The sequence below is a fragment of the Hoplias malabaricus genome, chromosome 7 (genome assembly GCF_029633855.1).
Source record: "Hoplias malabaricus isolate fHopMal1 chromosome 7, fHopMal1.hap1, whole genome shotgun sequence".
In the NCBI taxonomy this organism is placed as follows: domain Eukaryota; kingdom Metazoa; phylum Chordata; class Actinopteri; order Characiformes; family Erythrinidae; genus Hoplias; species Hoplias malabaricus.
The window spans coordinates 3965413-3976931 of record NC_089806.1 but is presented as its reverse complement, the minus strand read 5'-3'; the positions used below and the strand labels follow the sequence as shown (position 1 = coordinate 3976931).

Here is an 11519-nt window from a genome sequence, read left to right as displayed (position 1 = left end):
CCATCTTTCCTTTTGCTGCTACGCGCCCCTTAAGCTAATCTCTAAACCACCCTGCCACCACGTGCAAATCATGAGTTCCCTGCACATCTGTTCTGATTTGGAATACGAGCCGCGGTGGCGGTAAATTCCCAGTGCCACGGAAGACTCGCGTCTTGGTAGATGGTTACGGCGCACCGTCATGGCTGCCGTTTGATGTGAAATGCCAAGTCCACAAAGGGGAAGGGAAGAGCGTTCTGTCTGTTTGCCAAGGAAATGCCTTCTTGTCAGCAGGGAAGCATTCCACCAAGGAAGGGAGGAGGCCGGGTGCGGCTTGAGCGGTGGCGCGCCGTGATCGTATAGTGGTTAGTACTCTGCGTTGTGGCCGCAGCAACCCCGGTTCGAATCCGGGTCACGGCAGGCTCTCGCTGCGAGCGGGTAGTGCTCGCCTTCGGGACCAGCAGCCGCTCTTTTGTGCGGCTGGCAGGCCTGGCCTTCATCCAAAGCCCTCTTGCAGACATAGAGTGGGCCAGCCAGCGCTGCAAATGGAAATGCACCTGTCTTATGGAGCGGAGAGCTCAAGGATGTTTTCTGTCCACGCGCAGGATTAGGACTCCTTGGACGCTGGGCCTGGCAAGAGGCACTCAAGCAGTTTTCGCATCCGCCTGTTCCATCAGGATGAAGGGTGCAAAGCTCCAGTTGGCCTCAGGAGGACAGCAGGGAGAGACGGGAGAAGAAGAAGGTAACAAATTGGTCATGGTGGCCAGCCGAGGGCAGTGCAAGCTTCCCATATGGTCTAGCGGTTAGGATTCCTGGTTTTCACCCAGGCGGCCCGGGTTCGACTCCTGGTATGGGAATGGACTTAAGCTTTGAGCGAAGTGTTCCGAGCCTGTACAGAAGCGGGGTTGGTGCTTTTACAGCGCGGCTTGGACGTCGCGTACAGACAAAGTTTTAGGAGGCGCTCTGCTTCTCCCTCCCCAAGTGAGGCGTGGCCGTTGTCTCCCTTACGTAAAGCAAATGCCACGCGGAGAGACCAGAGCAAGGGGCCAGTGGCGCAATGGATCCGTCTGACTACGGATCAGAAGATTCTAGGTTCGACTCCTGGCTGGCTCGCACTTTTTGCTTTGTGCGTTTGGTGGTTGATAAGCACTTTAGCGCTTGTGAAGTCAGGGTGCAAAGAAAGTGTGGAACCTGTAAAGAACAGTCCTGAAATGCGGGCGTTGGCGAAAACCTGAGACAGGCAACTGACAACGGGCTGACTTTGGAGAATCTCAGCTCCTTGGTGGCCTCGTTAGCGCAGTAGGTAGCGCGTCAGTCTCATAATCTGAAGGTCATGAGTTCGATCCTCACACGGGGCAGCGCCGTTTTTAAATACTAGTAGGGTGCCGTTCAGCTCACGCCATCTTTCCTTTTGCTGCTACGCGCCCCTTAAGCTAATCTCTAAACCACCCTGCCACCACGTGCAAATCATGAGTTCCCTGCACATCTGTTCTGATTTGGAATACGAGCCGCGGTGGCGGTAAATTCCCAGTGCCACGGAAGACTCGCGTCTTGGTAGATGGTTACGGCGCACCGTCATGGCTGCCGTTTGATGTGAAATGCCAAGTCCACAAAGGGGAAGGGAAGAGCGTTCTGTCTGTTTGCCAAGGAAATGCCTTCTTGTCAGCAGGGAAGCATTCCACCAAGGAAGGGAGGAGGCCGGGTGCGGCTTGAGCGGTGGCGCGCCGTGATCGTATAGTGGTTAGTACTCTGCGTTGTGGCCGCAGCAACCCCGGTTCGAATCCGGGTCACGGCAGGCTCTCGCTGCGAGCGGGTAGTGCTCGCCTTCGGGACCAGCAGCCGCTCTTTTGTGCGGCTGGCAGGCCTGGCCTTCATCCAAAGCCCTCTTGCAGACATAGAGTGGGCCAGCCAGCGCTGCAAATGGAAATGCACCTGTCTTATGGAGCGGAGAGCTCAAGGATGTTTTCTGTCCACGCGCAGGATTAGGACTCCTTGGACTCTGGGCCTGGCAAGAGGCACTCAAGCAGTTTTCGCATCCGCCTGTTCCATCAGGATGAAGGGTGCAAAGCTCCAGTTGGCCTCAGGAGGACAGCAGGGAGAGACGGGAGAAGAAGAAGGTAACAAATTGGTCATGGTGGCCAGCCGAGGGCAGTGCAAGCTTCCCATATGGTCTAGCGGTTAGGATTCCTGGTTTTCACCCATGCGGCCCGGGTTCGACTCCTGGTATGGGAATGGACTTAAGCTTTGAGCGAAGTGTTCCGAGCCTGTACAGAAGCGGGGTTGGTGCTTTTGCAGCGCGGCTTGGACGTCACGTACAGACAAAGTTTTAGGAGGCGCTCTGCTTCTCCCTCCCCAAGTGAGGCGTGGCCGTTGTCTCCCTTACGTAAAGCAAATGCCACGCGGAGAGACCTGAGCAAGGGGCCAGTGGCGCAATGGATAACGCGTCTGACTACGGATCAGAAGATTCTAGGTTCGACTCCTGGCTGGCTCGCACTTTTTGCTTTGTGCGTTTGGTGGTTGATAAGCACTTTAGCGCTTGTGAAGTCAGGGTGCAAAGAAAGTGTGGAACCTGTAAAGAACAGTCCTGAAATGCGGGCGTTGGCGAAAACCTGAGACAGGCAACTGACAACGGGCTGACTTTGGAGAATCTCAGCTCCTTGGTGGCCTCGTTAGCGCAGTAGGTAGCGCGTCAGTCTCATAATCTGAAGGTCATGAGTTCGATCCTCACACGGGGCAGCGCCGTTTTTAAATACTAGTAGGGTGCCGTTCAGCTCACGCCATCTTTCCTTTTGCTGCTACGCGCCCCTTAAGCTAATCTCTAAACCACCCTGCCACCACGTGCAAATCATGAGTTCCCTGCACATCTGTTCTGATTTGGAATACGAGCCGCGGTGGCGGTAAATTCCCAGTGCCACGGAAGACTCGCGTCTTGGTAGATGGTTACGGCGCACCGTCATGGCTGCCGTTTGATGTGAAATGCCAAGTCCACAAAGGGGAAGGGAAGAGCGTTCTGTCTGTTTGCCAAGGAAATGCCTTCTTGTCAGCAGGGAAGCATTCCACCAAGGAAGGGAGGAGGCCGGGTGTGGCTTGAGCGGTGGCGCGCCGTGATCGTATAGTGGTTAGTACTCTGCGTTGTGGCCGCAGCAACCCCGGTTCGAATCCGGGTCACGGCAGGCTCTCGCTGCGAGCGGGTAGTGCTCGCCTTCGGGACCAGCAGCCGCTCTTTTGTGCGGCTGGCAGGCCTGGCCTTCATCCAAAGCCCTCTTGCAGACATAGAGTGGGCCAGCCAGCGCTGCAAATGGAAATGCACCTGTCTTATGGAGCGGAGAGCTCAAGGATGTTTTCTGTCCACGCGCAGGATTAGGACTCCTTGGACGCTGGGCCTGGCAAGAGGCACTCAAGCAGTTTTCGCATCCGCCTGTTCCATCAGGATGAAGGGTGCAAAGCTCCAGTTGGCCTCAGGAGGACAGCAGGGAGAGACGGGAGAAGAAGAAGGTAACAAATTGGTCATGGTGGCCAGCCGAGGGCAGTGCAAGCTTCCCATATGGTCTAGCGGTTAGGATTCCTGGTTTTCACCCAGGGGGCCCGGGTTCGACTCCCGGTATGGGAATGGACTTAAGCTTTGAGCGAAGTGTTCCGAGCCTGTACAGAAGCGGGGTTGGTGCTTTTGCAGCGCGGCTTGGACGTCATGTACAGACAAAGTTTTAGGAGGCGCTCTGCTTCTCCCTCCCAAGTGAGGCGTGGCCGTTGTCTCCCTTACGTAAAGCAAATGCCACGCGGAGAGACCAGAGCAAGGGGCCAGTGGCGCAATGGATAACGCGTCTGACTACGGATCAGAAGATTCTAGGTTCGACTCCTGGCTGGCTTGCACTTTTTGCTTTGTGCGTTTGGTGGTTGATAAGCACTTTAGCGCTTGTGAAGTCAGGGTGCAAAGAAAGTGTGGAACCTGTAAAGAACAGTCCTGAAATGCGGGCGTTGGCGAAAACCTGAGACAGGCAACTGACAACGGGCTGACTTTGGAGAATCTCAGCTCCTTGGTGGCCTCGTTAGCGCAGTAGGTAGCGCGTCAGTCTCATAATCTGAAGGTCGTGAGTTCGATCCTCACACGGGGCAGCGCCGTTTTTAAATACTAGTAGGGTGCCGTTCAGCTCACGCCATCTTTCCTTTTGCTGCTACGCGCCCCTTAAGCTAATCTCTAAACCACCCTGCCACCACGTGCAAATCATGAGTTCCCTGCACATCTGTTCTGATTTGGAATACGAGCCGCGGTGGCGGTAAATTCCCAGTGCCACGGAAGACTCGCGTCTTGGTAGATGGTTACGGCGCACCGTCATGGCTGCCGTTTGATGTGAAATGCCAAGTCCGCAAAGGGGAAGGGAAGAGCGTTCTGTCTGTTTGCCAAGGAAATGCCTTCTTGTCAGCAGGGAAGCATTCCACCAAGGAAGGGAGGAGGCCGGGTGTGGCTTGAGCGGTGGCGCGCCGTGATCGTATAGTGGTTAGTACTCTGCGTTGTGGCTGCAGCAACCCCGGTTCGAATCCCGGTCACGGCAGGCTCTCGCTGCGAGCGGGTAGTGCTCGCCTTCGGGACCAGCAGCCGCTCTTTTGTGCGGCTGGCAGGCCTGGCCTTCATCCAAAGCCCTCTTGCAGACATAGAGTGGGCCAGCCAGCGCTGCAAATGGAAATGCACCTGTCTTATGGAGCGGAGAGCTCAAGGATGTTTTCTGTCCACGCGCAGGATTAGGACTCCTTGGACGCTGGGCCTGGCAAGAGGCAATCAAGCAGTTTTCGCATCCGCCTGTTCCATCAGGATGAAGGGTGCAAAGCTCCAGTTGGCCTCAGGAGGACAGCAGGGAGAGACGGGAGAAGAAGAAGGTAACAAATTGGTCATGGTGGCCAGCCGAGGGCAGTGCAAGCTTCCCATATGGTCTAGCGGTTAGGATTCCTGGTTTTCACCCAGGCGGCCCGGGTTCGACTCCCGGTATGGGAATGGACTTAAGCTTTGAGCGAAGTGTTCCGAGCCTGTACAGAAGCGGGGTTGGTGCTTTTGCAGCGCGGCTTGGACGTCACGTACAGACAAAGTTTTAGGAGGCGCTCTGCTTCTCCCTCCCCAAGTGAGGCGTGGCCGTTGTCTCCCTTACGTAAAGCAAATGCCACGCAGAGAGACCAGAGCAAGGGGCCAGTGGCGCAATGGATAACGCGTCTGACTACGGATCAGAAAATTCTAGGTTCGACTCCTGGCTGGCTCGCACTTTTTGCTTTGTGCGTTTGGTGGTTGATAAGCACTTTAGCGCTTGTGAAGTCAGGGTGCAAAGAAAGTGTGGAACCTGTAAAGAACAGTCCTGAAATGCGGGCGTTGGCGAAAACCTGAGACAGGCAACTGACAACGGGCTGACTTTGGAGAATCTCAGCTCCTTGGTGGCCTCGTTAGCGCAGTAGGTAGCGCGTCAGTCTCATAATCTGAAGGTCGTGAGTTCGATCCTCACACGGGGCAGCGCCGTTTTTAAATACTAGTAGGGTGCCGTTCAGCTCACGCCATCTTTCCTTTTGCTGCTACGCGCCCCTTAAGCTAATCTCTAAACCACCCTGCCACCACGTGCAAATCATGAGTTCCCTGCACATCTGTTCTGATTTGGAATACGAGCCGCGGTGGCGGTAAATTCCCAGTGCCACGGAAGACTCGCGTCTTGGTAGATGGTTACGGCGCACCGTCATGGCTGCCGTTTGATGTGAAATGCCAAGTCCACAAAGGGGAAGGGAAGAGCGTTCTGTCTGTTTGCCAAGGAAATGCCTTCTTGTCAGCAGGGAAGCATTCCACCAAGGAAGGGAGGAGGCCGGGTGCGGCTTGAGCGGTGGCGCGCCGTGATCGTATAGTGGTTAGTACTCTGCGTTGTGGCCGCAGCAACCCCGGTTCGAATCCGGGTCACGGCAGGCTCTCGCTGCGAGCGGGTAGTGCTCGCCTTCGGGACCAGCAGCCGCTCTTTTGTGCGGCTGGCAGGCCTGGCCTTCATCCAAAGCCCTCTTGCAGACATAGAGTGGGCCAGCCAGCGCTGCAAATGGAAATGCACCTGTCTTATGGAGCGGAGAGCTCAAGGATGTTTTCTGTCCACGCGCAGGATTAGGACTCCTTGGACGCTGGGCCTGGCAAGAGGCACTCAAGCAGTTTTCGCATCCGCCTGTTCCATCAGGATGAAGGGTGCAAAGCTCCAGTTGGCCTCAGGAGGACAGCAGGGAGAGACGGGAGAAGAAGAAGGTAACAAATTGGTCATGGTGGCCAGCCGAGGGCAGTGCAAGCTTCCCATATGGTCTAGCGGTTAGGATTCCTGGTTTTCACCCAGGCGGCCCGGGTTCGACTCCCGGTATGGGAATGGACTTAAGCTTTGAGCGAAGTGTTTCGAGTCTGTACAGAAGCGGGGTTGGTGCTTTTGCAGTGCGGCTTGGACGTCGCGTACAGACAAAGTTTTAGGAGGCGTTCTGCTTCTCCCTCCCCAAGTGAGGCGTGGCCGTTGTCTCCCTTACGTAAAGCAAATGCCACGCGGAGAGACCAGAGCAAGGGGCCAATGGCGCAATGGATAACGCGTCTGACTACGGATCAGAAGATTCTAGGTTCGACTCCTGGCTGGCTCGCACTTTTTGCTTTGTGCGTTTGGTGGTTGATAAGCACTTTAGCGCTTGTGAAGTCAGGGTGCAAAGAAAGTGTGGAACCTGTAAAGAACAGTCCTGAAATGCGGGCGTTGGCGAAAACCTGAGACAGGCAACTGACAACGGGCTGACTTTGGAGAATCTCAGCTCCTTGGTGGCCTCGTTAGCGCAGTAGGTAGCGCGTCAGTCTCATAATCTGAAGGTCGTGAGTTCGATCCTCACACGGGGCAGCGCCGTTTTTAAATACTAGTAGGGTGCCGTTCAGCTCACGCCATCTTTCCTTTTGCTGCTACGCGCCCCTTAAGCTAATCTCTAAACCACCCTGCCACCACGTGCAAATCATGAGTTCCCTGCACATCTGTACTGATTTGGAATACGAGCCGCGGTGGCGGTAAATTCCCAGTGCCACGGAAGACTCGCGTCTTGGTAGATGGTTACGGCGCACCGTCATGGCTGCCGTTTGATGTGAAATGCCAAGTCCACAAAGGGGAAGGGAAGAGCGTTCTGTCTGTTTGCCAAGGAAATGCCTTCTTGTCAGCAGGGAAGCATTCCACCAAGGAAGGGAGGAGGCCGGGTGCGGCTTGAGCGGTGGCGCGCCGTGATCGTATAGTGGTTAGTACTCTGCGTTGTGGCCGCAGCAACCCCGGTTCGAATCCGGGTCACGGCAGGCTCTCGCTGCGAGCGGGTAGTGCTCGCCTTCGGGACCAGCAGCCGCTCTTTTGTGCGGCTGGCAGGCCTGGCCTTCATCCAAAGCCCTCTTGCAGACATAGAGTGGGCCAGCCAGCGCTGCAAATGGAAATGCACCTGTCTTATGGAGCGGAGAGCTCAAGGATGTTTTCTGTCCACGCGCAGGATTAGGACTCCTTGGACGCTGGGCCTGGCAAGAGGCACTCAAGCAGTTTTCGCATCCGCCTGTTCCATCAGGATGAAGGGTGCAAAGCTCCAGTTGGCCTCAGGAGGACAGCAGGGAGAGACGGGAGAAGAAGAAGGTAACAAATTGGTCATGGTGGCCAGCCGAGGGCAGTGCAAGCTTCCCATATGGTCTAGCGGTTAGGATTCCTGGTTTTCACCCAGGCGGCCCGGGTTCGACTCCCGGTATGGGAATGGACTTAAGCTTTGAGCGAAGTGTTTCGAGTCTGTACAGAAGCGGGGTTGGTGCTTTTGCAGTGCGGCTTGGACGTCGCGTACAGACAAAGTTTTAGGAGGCGTTCTGCTTCTCCCTCCCCAAGTGAGGCGTGGCCGTTGTCTCCCTTACGTAAAGCAAATGCCACGCGGAGAGACCAGAGCAAGGGGCCAATGGCGCAATGGATAACGCGTCTGACTACGGATCAGAAGATTCTAGGTTCGACTCCTGGCTGGCTCGCACTTTTTGCTTTGTGCGTTTGGTGGTTGATAAGCACTTTAGCGCTTGTGAAGTCAGGGTGCAAAGAAAGTGTGGAACCTGTAAAGAACAGTCCTGAAATGCGGGCGTTGGCGAAAACCTGAGACAGGCAACTGACAACGGGCTGACTTTGGAGAATCTCAGCTCCTTGGTGGCCTCGTTAGCGCAGTAGGTAGCGCGTCAGTCTCATAATCTGAAGGTCGTGAGTTCGATCCTCACACGGGGCAGCGCCGTTTTTAAATACTAGTAGGGTGCCGTTCAGCTCACGCCATCTTTCCTTTTGCTGCTACGCGCCCCTTAAGCTAATCTCTAAACCACCCTGCCACCACGTGCAAATCATGAGTTCCCTGCACATCTGTTCTGATTTGGAATACGAGCCGCGGTGGCGGTAAATTCCCAGTGCCACGGAAGACTCGCGTCTTGGTAGATGGTTACGGCGCACCGTCATGGCTGCCGTTTGATGTGAAATGCCAAGTCCGCAAAGGGGAAGGGAAGAGCGTTCTGTCTGTTTGCCAAGGAAATGCCTTCTTGTCAGCAGGGAAGCATTCCACCAAGGAAGGGAGGAGGCCGGGTGTGGCTTGAGCGGTGGCGCGCCGTGATCGTATAGTGGTTAGTACTCTGCGTTGTGGCTGCAGCAACCCCGGTTCGAATCCCGGTCACGGCAGGCTCTCGCTGCGAGCGGGTAGTGCTCGCCTTCGGGACCAGCAGCCGCTCTTTTGTGCGGCTGGCAGGCCTGGCCTTCATCCAAAGCCCTCTTGCAGACATAGAGTGGGCCAGCCAGCGCTGCAAATGGAAATGCACCTGTCTTATGGAGCGGAGAGCTCAAGGATGTTTTCTGTCCACGCGCAGGATTAGGACTCCTTGGACGCTGGGCCTGGCAAGAGGCACTCAAGCAGTTTTCGCATCCGCCTGTTCCATCAGGATGAAGGGTGCAAAGCTCCAGTTGGCCTCAGGAGGACAGCAGGGAGAGACGGGAGAAGAAGAAGGTAACAAATTGGTCATGGTGGCCAGCCGAGGGCAGTGCAAGCTTCCCATATGGTCTAGCGGTTAGGATTCCTGGTTTTCATCCAGGCGGCCCGGGTTCGACTCCCGGTATGGGAATGGACTTAAGCTTTGAGCGAAGTGTTCCGAGCCTGTACAGAAGCTGGATTGGTGCTTTTGCAGCGCGGCTTGGACGTCACGTACAGACAAAGTTTTAGGAGGCGCTCTGCTTCTCCCTCCCCAAGTGAGGCGTGGCCGTTGTCTCCCTTACGTAAAGCAAATGCCACGCGGAGAGACCAGAGCAAGGGGCCAGTGGCGCAATGGATAACGCGTCTGACTACGGATCAGAAGATTCTAGGTTCGACTCCTGGCTGGCTCGCACTTTTTGCTTTGTGCGTTTGGTGGTTGATAAGCACTTTAGCGCTTGTGAAGTCAGGGTGCAAAGAAAGTGTGGAACCTGTAAAGAACAGTCCTGAAATGCGGGCGTTGGCGAAAACCTGAGACAGGCAACTGACAACGGGCTGACTTTGGAGAATCTCAGCTCCTTGGTGGCCTCGTTAGCGCAGTAGGTAGCGCGTCAGTCTCATAATCTGAAGGTCGTGAGTTCGATCCTCACACGGGGCAGCGCCGTTTTTAAATGCTAGTAGGGTGCCGTTCAGCTCACGCCATCTTTCCTTTTGCTGCTACGCGCCCCTTAAGCTAATCTCTAAACCACCCTGCCACCACGTGCAAATCATGAGTTCCCTGCACATCTGTTCTGATTTGGAATACGAGCCGCGGTGGCGGTAAATTCCCAGTGCCACGGAAGACTCGCGTCTTGGTAGATGGTTACGGCGCACCGTCATGGCTGCCGTTTGATGTGAAATGCCAAGTCCACAAAGGGGAAGGGAAGAGCGTTCTGTCTGTTTGCCAAGGAAATGCCTTCTTGTCAGCAGGGAAGCATTCCACCAAGGAAGGGAGGAGGCCGGGTGCGGCTTGAGCGGTGGCGCGCCGTGATCGTATAGTGGTTAGTACTCTGCGTTGTGGCCGCAGCAACCCCGGTTCGAATCCGGGTCACGGCAGGCTCTCGCTGCGAGCGGGTAGTGCTCGCCTTCGGGACCAGCAGCCGCTCTATTGTGCGGCTGGCAGGCCTGGCCTTCATCCAAAGCCCTCTTGCAGACATAGAGTGGGCCAGCCAGCGCTGCAAATGGAAATGCACCTGTCTTATGGAGCGGAGAGCTCAAGGATGTTTTCTGTCCACGCGCAGGATTAGGACTCCTTGGACGCTGGGCCTGGCAAGAGGCACTCAAGCAGTTTTCGCATCCGCCTGTTCCATCAGGATGAAGGGTGCAAAGCTCCAGTTGGCCTCAGGAGGACAGCAGGGAGAGACGGGAGAAGAAGAAGGTAACAAATTGGTCATGGTAGCCAGCCAAGGGCAGTGCAAGCTTCCCATATGGTCTAGCGGTTAGGATTCCTGGTTTTCACCCAGGTGGCCCGGGTTCGACTCCCGGTATGGGAATGGACTTAAGCTTTGAGCGAAGTGTTTCGAGTCTGTACAGAAGCGGGGTGGGTGCTTTTGCAGTGCGGCTTGCACGTCGCGTACAGACAAAGTTTTAGGAGGCGCTCTGCTTCTCCCTCCCCAAGTGAGGCGTGGCCGTTGTCTCCCTTACGTAAAGCAAATGCCACGCGGAGAGACCAGAGCAAGGGGCCAGTGGCGCAATGGATCCGTCTGACTACGGATCAGAAGATTCTAGGTTCGACTCCTGGCTGGCTCGCACTTTTTGCTTTGTGCGTTTGGTGGTTGATAAGCACTTTAGCGCTTGTGAAGTCAGGGTGCAAAGAAAGTGTGGAACCTGTAAAGAACAGTCCTGAAATGCGGGCGTTGGCGAAAACCTGAGACAGGCAACTGACAACGGGCTGACTTTGGAGAATCTCAGCTCCTTGGTGGCCTCGTTAGCGCAGTAGGTAGCGCGTCAGTCTCATAATCTGAAGGTCGTGAGTTCGATCCTCACACGGGGCAGCGCCGTTTTTAAATACTAGTAGGGTGCCGTTCAGCTCACGCCATCTTTCCTTTTGCTGCTACGCGCCCCTTAAGCTAATCTCTAAACCACCCTGCCACCACGTGCAAATCATGAGTTCCCTGCACATCTGTACTGATTTGGAATACGAGCCGCGGTGGCGGTAAATTCCCAGTGCCACGGAAGACTCGCGTCTTGGTAGATGGTTACGGCGCACCGTCATGGCTGCCGTTTGATGTGAAATGCCAAGTCCACAAAGGGGAAGGGAAGAGCGTTCTGTCTGTTTGCCAAGGAAATGCCTTCTTGTCAGCAGGGAAGCATTCCACCAAGGAAGGGAGGAGGCCGGGTGCGGCTTGAGCGGTGGCGCGCCGTGATCGTATAGTGGTTAGTACTCTGCGTTGTGGCCGCAGCAACCCCGGTTCGAATCCGGGTCACGGCAGGCTCTCGCTGCGAGCGGGTAGTGCTCGCCTTCGGGACCAGCAGCCGCTCTTTTGTGCGGCTGGCAGGCCTGGCCTTCATCCAAAGCCCTCTTGCAGACATAGAGT

General features: G+C 55.7%; 29 non-coding genes across 29 annotated transcripts; all 29 read left to right on the top strand.

The window, feature by feature from the left end:
- Positions 1–324: 324 nt before the first annotated feature.
- trnah-gug (transfer RNA histidin (anticodon GUG)) lies at positions 325–396 on the top strand. Its single transcript has one exon. It is a non-coding gene; the product is annotated as a tRNA-His (tRNA).
- A 365-nt stretch (positions 397–761) lies between these two features.
- trnae-uuc (transfer RNA glutamic acid (anticodon UUC)) lies at positions 762–833 on the top strand. The gene has a single exon. It is a non-coding gene; the product is annotated as a tRNA-Glu (tRNA).
- Positions 834–1261: 428 nt separating this feature from the next.
- On the top strand, positions 1262–1334 carry trnam-cau (transfer RNA methionine (anticodon CAU)). The gene has a single exon. It is a non-coding gene; the product is annotated as a tRNA-Met (tRNA).
- Positions 1335–1699: 365 nt separating this feature from the next.
- trnah-gug (transfer RNA histidin (anticodon GUG)) lies at positions 1700–1771 on the top strand. Its single transcript has one exon. It is a non-coding gene; the product is annotated as a tRNA-His (tRNA).
- Positions 1772–2136: 365 nt separating this feature from the next.
- trnae-uuc (transfer RNA glutamic acid (anticodon UUC)) lies at positions 2137–2208 on the top strand. Its single transcript has one exon. It is a non-coding gene; the product is annotated as a tRNA-Glu (tRNA).
- Positions 2209–2394: 186 nt separating this feature from the next.
- trnar-acg (transfer RNA arginine (anticodon ACG)) lies at positions 2395–2467 on the top strand. The gene has a single exon. It is a non-coding gene; the product is annotated as a tRNA-Arg (tRNA).
- A 172-nt stretch (positions 2468–2639) lies between these two features.
- On the top strand, positions 2640–2712 carry trnam-cau (transfer RNA methionine (anticodon CAU)). Its single transcript has one exon. It is a non-coding gene; the product is annotated as a tRNA-Met (tRNA).
- Positions 2713–3077: 365 nt separating this feature from the next.
- Positions 3078–3149, top strand: trnah-gug (transfer RNA histidin (anticodon GUG)). The gene has a single exon. It is a non-coding gene; the product is annotated as a tRNA-His (tRNA).
- Positions 3150–3514: 365 nt separating this feature from the next.
- trnae-uuc (transfer RNA glutamic acid (anticodon UUC)) lies at positions 3515–3586 on the top strand. Its single transcript has one exon. It is a non-coding gene; the product is annotated as a tRNA-Glu (tRNA).
- A 185-nt stretch (positions 3587–3771) lies between these two features.
- Positions 3772–3844, top strand: trnar-acg (transfer RNA arginine (anticodon ACG)). Its single transcript has one exon. It is a non-coding gene; the product is annotated as a tRNA-Arg (tRNA).
- Positions 3845–4016: 172 nt separating this feature from the next.
- trnam-cau (transfer RNA methionine (anticodon CAU)) lies at positions 4017–4089 on the top strand. Its single transcript has one exon. It is a non-coding gene; the product is annotated as a tRNA-Met (tRNA).
- Positions 4090–4891: 802 nt separating this feature from the next.
- On the top strand, positions 4892–4963 carry trnae-uuc (transfer RNA glutamic acid (anticodon UUC)). Its single transcript has one exon. It is a non-coding gene; the product is annotated as a tRNA-Glu (tRNA).
- Positions 4964–5149: 186 nt separating this feature from the next.
- trnar-acg (transfer RNA arginine (anticodon ACG)) lies at positions 5150–5222 on the top strand. Its single transcript has one exon. It is a non-coding gene; the product is annotated as a tRNA-Arg (tRNA).
- Positions 5223–5394: 172 nt separating this feature from the next.
- Positions 5395–5467, top strand: trnam-cau (transfer RNA methionine (anticodon CAU)). Its single transcript has one exon. It is a non-coding gene; the product is annotated as a tRNA-Met (tRNA).
- A 365-nt stretch (positions 5468–5832) lies between these two features.
- trnah-gug (transfer RNA histidin (anticodon GUG)) lies at positions 5833–5904 on the top strand. The gene has a single exon. It is a non-coding gene; the product is annotated as a tRNA-His (tRNA).
- A 365-nt stretch (positions 5905–6269) lies between these two features.
- On the top strand, positions 6270–6341 carry trnae-uuc (transfer RNA glutamic acid (anticodon UUC)). The gene has a single exon. It is a non-coding gene; the product is annotated as a tRNA-Glu (tRNA).
- A 186-nt stretch (positions 6342–6527) lies between these two features.
- Positions 6528–6600, top strand: trnar-acg (transfer RNA arginine (anticodon ACG)). Its single transcript has one exon. It is a non-coding gene; the product is annotated as a tRNA-Arg (tRNA).
- A 172-nt stretch (positions 6601–6772) lies between these two features.
- trnam-cau (transfer RNA methionine (anticodon CAU)) lies at positions 6773–6845 on the top strand. Its single transcript has one exon. It is a non-coding gene; the product is annotated as a tRNA-Met (tRNA).
- A 365-nt stretch (positions 6846–7210) lies between these two features.
- Positions 7211–7282, top strand: trnah-gug (transfer RNA histidin (anticodon GUG)). Its single transcript has one exon. It is a non-coding gene; the product is annotated as a tRNA-His (tRNA).
- Positions 7283–7647: 365 nt separating this feature from the next.
- Positions 7648–7719, top strand: trnae-uuc (transfer RNA glutamic acid (anticodon UUC)). The gene has a single exon. It is a non-coding gene; the product is annotated as a tRNA-Glu (tRNA).
- Positions 7720–7905: 186 nt separating this feature from the next.
- On the top strand, positions 7906–7978 carry trnar-acg (transfer RNA arginine (anticodon ACG)). The gene has a single exon. It is a non-coding gene; the product is annotated as a tRNA-Arg (tRNA).
- A 172-nt stretch (positions 7979–8150) lies between these two features.
- Positions 8151–8223, top strand: trnam-cau (transfer RNA methionine (anticodon CAU)). Its single transcript has one exon. It is a non-coding gene; the product is annotated as a tRNA-Met (tRNA).
- An 802-nt stretch (positions 8224–9025) lies between these two features.
- trnae-uuc (transfer RNA glutamic acid (anticodon UUC)) lies at positions 9026–9097 on the top strand. The gene has a single exon. It is a non-coding gene; the product is annotated as a tRNA-Glu (tRNA).
- Positions 9098–9283: 186 nt separating this feature from the next.
- Positions 9284–9356, top strand: trnar-acg (transfer RNA arginine (anticodon ACG)). The gene has a single exon. It is a non-coding gene; the product is annotated as a tRNA-Arg (tRNA).
- Positions 9357–9528: 172 nt separating this feature from the next.
- Positions 9529–9601, top strand: trnam-cau (transfer RNA methionine (anticodon CAU)). The gene has a single exon. It is a non-coding gene; the product is annotated as a tRNA-Met (tRNA).
- Positions 9602–9966: 365 nt separating this feature from the next.
- Positions 9967–10038, top strand: trnah-gug (transfer RNA histidin (anticodon GUG)). The gene has a single exon. It is a non-coding gene; the product is annotated as a tRNA-His (tRNA).
- A 365-nt stretch (positions 10039–10403) lies between these two features.
- On the top strand, positions 10404–10475 carry trnae-uuc (transfer RNA glutamic acid (anticodon UUC)). The gene has a single exon. It is a non-coding gene; the product is annotated as a tRNA-Glu (tRNA).
- Positions 10476–10903: 428 nt separating this feature from the next.
- On the top strand, positions 10904–10976 carry trnam-cau (transfer RNA methionine (anticodon CAU)). Its single transcript has one exon. It is a non-coding gene; the product is annotated as a tRNA-Met (tRNA).
- Positions 10977–11341: 365 nt separating this feature from the next.
- Positions 11342–11413, top strand: trnah-gug (transfer RNA histidin (anticodon GUG)). The gene has a single exon. It is a non-coding gene; the product is annotated as a tRNA-His (tRNA).
- The last annotated feature ends 106 nt before the right edge of the window (positions 11414–11519 follow it).